Source organism: Elephantulus edwardii, unplaced genomic scaffold (assembly GCF_000299155.1).
Source record: "Elephantulus edwardii isolate Elephantulus edwardi_28Jun2011 unplaced genomic scaffold, EleEdw1.0 scaffold00028, whole genome shotgun sequence".
Classification (NCBI taxonomy): Eukaryota; Metazoa; Chordata; class Mammalia; order Macroscelidea; family Macroscelididae; genus Elephantulus; species Elephantulus edwardii.
The window spans coordinates 16,106,360-16,111,616 of record NW_006399778.1 but is presented as its reverse complement, the minus strand read 5'-3'; the positions used below and the strand labels follow the sequence as shown (position 1 = coordinate 16,111,616).

Genomic DNA, 5,257 nt, shown 5'->3' with positions numbered 1-5,257 from the left:
AACATAGATTGAAAAGGTACAGAGACAGGACGCAACCCTGCTGCACACCTTTCCTGATCTTAAACCACAGAGTGCCTCCCTCTCTGCGCTGACCACTGCTTCCTAGTACAATTACAGGTTTTGCATGGCACCCAGAATGGATCCCCATTCTTCTGAAGATGTGTGACAATTTATTGTGATCCACACAGTCAAGTGCCTTTGCCAAGTTAAATAAACACAGACAGTTCTCTGTTGATGTGCTGTTCCAGTAATTTTTGGATAATCTTCATTAGGATAGTGGCGATATTGTTTGTTAATTTCCACACTCTGACAGGTTATCTTTTATTTTTTGGGATAGGAATAAATAACAGGTCTTTTCTAGTCAGTTGGCCAGGTGGTAGTCCTCCAAATGTCTTAGCACAGTCTGTTGAGCATGTTCAGGGCAGCAACTACTTGTTGAAATATGTCATTGGTATTCCATTAATCCCTGGGGCTGCATTTCCAATCCAAGTCTTAAGAGGTCCATATTTTGCCCCAGCTCCTCTAGGAAAACCCAACACCAAGCCAGCCCCACCCCATGTCATCACCTCTACTTCCCTCCCTTGGTTCCTGCAGCTTGTCTTACGTTGTGGTGTGAAGCACTCTTGGACTAAGAGTGCCCCAGGTTTGGCTTCCCAGATAAATGAAGAGATCCAGCAAGTACAAGTTGATAAAACCCTAATCCGGCACCTTTGTTTTCAAAATAGGGATAATGGGGCCCAGAATCACATGGGAGGCTGCCTCAGCAGGGAACTGGGCTCTAGAGACTTCGAATCCATCATAAAGCCTTGAACACTGCACCTTCTGAAGACCTCTTAGCTCGGTCTCTCCTCCTCACTATCCTTGTCTAAACTCCATCACCTGTTGCTAGAAGACAATAGGGGTCTCCTAACTGCCACCCTCTTGTCTCTGCTCCAGCACTTACAACCTGGCCTCCAGGTAAATAGCCTGCAAGATCTTTCCAGAGTGAAAATCTGTCGTGTTATTCTCTTCTTTGTTTCCAAACCCATCTGCTTAAATCTTGCCAATGACTTTCCATTGCTCTTACAATAAAGACAGACACTTCCCCCACGTGACATGGTTGTCACCACTGAGGCTCATCAAAATGTCCTGTTTTCCTCTCTCTGGGACCTGGTGGAATCACACTCTCTTGCATTCTTTTAGTTAGGCACAGTCATGTGACTTGCTTTGGCCAATGAAATGTGAGCAGAAGTGACGGATTGCTTCAGGGAGGAAGCATTTACATTCCTACCCCTTTGTTAATTAACCGGTGATGGTGTAGACCTGGCGCCAGCCAACTTTTCCTCTGGTGATATAATAAAGGCCAGATTGTAAATTTTTTCTGCTTTGTGGGTCATATGGTTGCTGCCATAACTCCTTGACTTGCTATTGTAGCAAAAAGCATGATAATATATTAAAAAAATGGATTTGGATGTTCCAATAAAACTTCATTCACAAAAGCAGACAGTAGGTCAGATTTGACTTGTGGACTATATTTTACTGAACGCGGTACAGGATATTTCATCCTGAGTGTCTGAGTTGAGAATGACATGGCACATAGCTCTGACCTACCTAAGACAGACACATAGTATGAGCCAGAAAGACATTTCTGCCACACTGGAGTTTTTCCTGTTCCATAGACCCAGGGCATGGGCTCACGAGAGCTGGATCTAATCTGGTTTGTCATTCTTTCTCCAACATCTGGGAAGAGACTGTCCACACTGCCCTTCTTTGATAAACCAGTGAGCGGATTGTTCTGGCCTCATGAACACGCGCTTTCTTAAGGACTCAAGCTGCCCTTTCCATCTCTGCATCTCGCTCTGGGCTTGGCCTCTACTTAATGCTTATGTGTTGAGGCTGTTTGGAGCTGGTCTTGCGTTTGATGGAGTCTCCATTCTCTCCTCACCCCAAGCGCTTGCTGGGCTAACTTGAGGGAGACTCCCTTCCTCTAGGTGTCCACATTCCCTCCTTCCTCACCCCATGATTCCCCCCACTTTAGGGAATGCAGCCGCTCCTCACTCCTGCATAGAGACGGAGCATCTGAGCCCGAGAAGTGGGAGGTGATGCCTGGACTGTCCTCATGCCAGTGGGTCTTCTCACAATCCCTCCTCTCCATGGCACCATCACCTGGAGCCACGGCTGCAAAGCTTCCTCTACGCTGTGCTCTCTGACAACCACTTTCTCAGACTGTCCTCCATCTAGCAGCTACAGTGATAGTTTGAAAATATAAATTACATGTTTGGGGCCAAAGCCGGGTTGGGGTGGTGGTGGTGGTGGTGGTGTGGGAACAGAGAGGTGAGGATGGGTGGGGCAAAACTATGGCGCTGCGTAGTTTGGTTGGTGGAGGGAGGAGGTGAGGGAAATAGGAAGGATCCTGTGGGGACCTGAAAATACAGAGTGATGGGCAAAGTCCAATGGTGATTGATTTTATAAAAAATAATGCGGTGGGCAGGGCAAGCGTGTCAATCACACAGTTGGCACGAGGTCAGCGGTTGCGCGCATGCAGAGGTAACGGCGGGAAGGCCCGCTGCCAGTTAGCGGGTGACCTGGTAACCACCTAAGTGCGGGTAGCAGCTGCCCTGGCTGCGGTGGTACCATCGGCCACGCGGGTACATGGCCCGGGGCTGGTCCTCGCAGCTGCCCCCCTAGGTCACCAGGCCCACCTCGGCTGGCTCTGTCCCGCTGCCGCGCTACGGCCCTCGGCTTCGCGGCTCACTACCTGCGGATCTGAGAAGGCAGACATGGGTCTGCCGGGCGCGTTATCCGGGCCTGCCAGACCACCATGATGCATCGATGCCTCAACAGCCTTCAGAGTTGCCACAATAAAGGAGAATTGGAGACGGAGGCATTGTTGGAAGGAATGCAGAGTCGGGGACATGGTGGGGGACTTTGGACATCCTGTGAAGCAGAACTTCAGGAGCTCATGAAGCAGATCGACGAATGGAAAGGTCAGACACATGCCCTGGAAACTTGCTTGGACATCCGTGAACAGGAACTTAAGGCTCTTAAGAATCAGTTGGGTATGAAGCACAAAGAGGTTGGAATATTGTGACAGCAGGTAGAAAAACATGAAAAGATCAAGCAAGAAATGGCCCATGGACTACAAGGGAGAGTTGATGAGACTGCACAAAGAGTTAGACAAACTGAAGAGAAGCTATGAAAGGCTTCAAAAGCAGCATATACGGGATTTCCGAGGAAGCATCAGGTGTCAGAGGGAGGATCGGTGGGAAATCGAGAGGTTGACTGGCAAAATAGAGGAATATCGTCAGAAATCGCTGGACTGGGAGAAACAGCGCTTGATTTACCAACAGCAGATAGCTTCTCTGGAGGCTCAAAGGAAAGCTCTGGCTGGGCAATCGGAGAGAATTCAGGCTCAGCTCGACAACCGGAAGCAGAAGTTAGAGTCCGTGGAGATGGCCAGCCAGTTGGGAATCCAGCACCTTCACAGTAAGTTGGAGCGGGCCAATGACACCATCTGTGCCAACGAGCTGGAGATAGCTTGTCTCATCAAGATGGGCAACGACTTGGTGGGGACCAACATGACTGTCCTGCAGGAGCAGCGGCCAAAAGAGGAAGAATTGAAAGAATCGGAAAAATTATTAGAGATGTTGCAGAGAAGAGAGAATTGAAGGTAACACTTCAGTCTCAAGAAAATCTGATCCATGAAGCGAGATGTCAAAAGGAGAAGCTACAGGCAAAATTAAGGGCTTCTGACACTCAGCATGCAGTAGAGACCATTAGGTCTCTGGAGGAGCCTCAGTTGGAAAGGAGATCCAGCTCCCAGGGGCAGGGGGACTTAGAGAGCTCGCTCCCACCGCTGGGCCTCAGGCACCGAGTGAGAAACTCCTGCAGGCAGAGGTGATACGTCTTGAAGGCAGCTTGGAATCTGTGAGTGCAACGTGTAAACAGCTGAATCAAGAATGAATGCGAAAATACGACGAATTGAAGAAGATGGAAGGATGTAACAATGAGTACAGCACAGAGATTAAAAAATGGAAAGAACATGGCCCTAAACGACATTAAAATGAGGCTGATGTGGCTAAAAAAAAAAAAAAAATGGAAAGAACAGATTTTACAAGCAGAACAGAGTTACAGTTTTGTCCTAGAAGGAATGAAGGTTGAAATCGCCCAGCTAACCCGGGAGCTGAATCAGCGAGACATCACAATTCCACCAAAGGTTCTTCCCTAGACGTGGAGAAGTGGCTCAGAGTGGAGATACGGAAGGCGGAGGAGAAAGCAGTGGAGCACAAGGAGATTTTGAGTCAGCTGGAGGCACTCAAGTTAGAAAACCACCGTCTTTCGGAAACAGTCATGAAATTGGACTTGGACTTGCATGAGTGTTCCTTGCCGGTGTCCCACCTCGGATCAATAGCTACAAGATTTTTAGAAGAGGAGGAAGTAAGGTTTCATCACACTCTGGAATGGCTGGATGCTCACACTGAAGAACTGAAGAGAGAGTGAAAAGACAGTGAAACAGTGCACAGCTCTAAAGTAGACTCTTCCAAACAATCACTAACTTGGAAATAAAAGCAAAACCCCAAGTTAAAAAATAATGCGTAGGGATGACTGTACGAAACACAATGTGAATGAAAAGTAGTGTGAAACACAATGTATATGAACTTTGTAGGCAAACCAATATAAAATAAATTGTGCACTAAAACAAAACAAAACACAGATCATGACATTCCCCTGCTTAAAACCCTCCAGGGCTTCCTATTGCTTTTAGAATAAAAGTCTGAGCAGGGGTTGGCAACCTTTTCTGTAAAGGACCAGATAGTAAATATTTCCCTCTTTGTGGGCCATATGCTCTCTCATAATTATTCCATTCTTGTTATAGTACAAAAGCAGCTTTAGATAATGTGTCAATGAATGGGCATGGCTGTGTTCCTATAAAATTTATTTTCAAAACCAGAAGATGGACAGAATTTGGGCTGTGGGCTTGTAGTTAGCTGACCCCTGACCTGCCAAGTCCGGCATGACCGGGTTCCCTTCGTCTCTCCCCCCTCAGCACCATCACTGCTCTCTTTACTGTCTCTTTCCAGCCGTGTAATGTTCTTTACTTTTCTCAGATATACCAGGCCTTCTTCCACCTCAGGGCCATTGCACATGCTGTTCCATCTGCCTGAAATACTCTTTCACCAGACCTTTATACGCCTGAGCCCCTATCCTAAAACAGAGCAAATGATCATCTCCTTGACAAAAGTCTGTTGCAAAAGTACTCCCAATCTTGCCTTGCCAT

The 5,257-nt window shown here is 47.5% G+C and overlaps 1 pseudogene; it reads left to right on the top strand.

The window, feature by feature from the left end:
- The first annotated feature begins 2,800 nt into the window (after nt 1–2,800).
- Nucleotides 2,801–4,513, top strand: LOC102857608 (annotated as a pseudogene).
- The last annotated feature ends 744 nt before the right edge of the window (nt 4,514–5,257 follow it).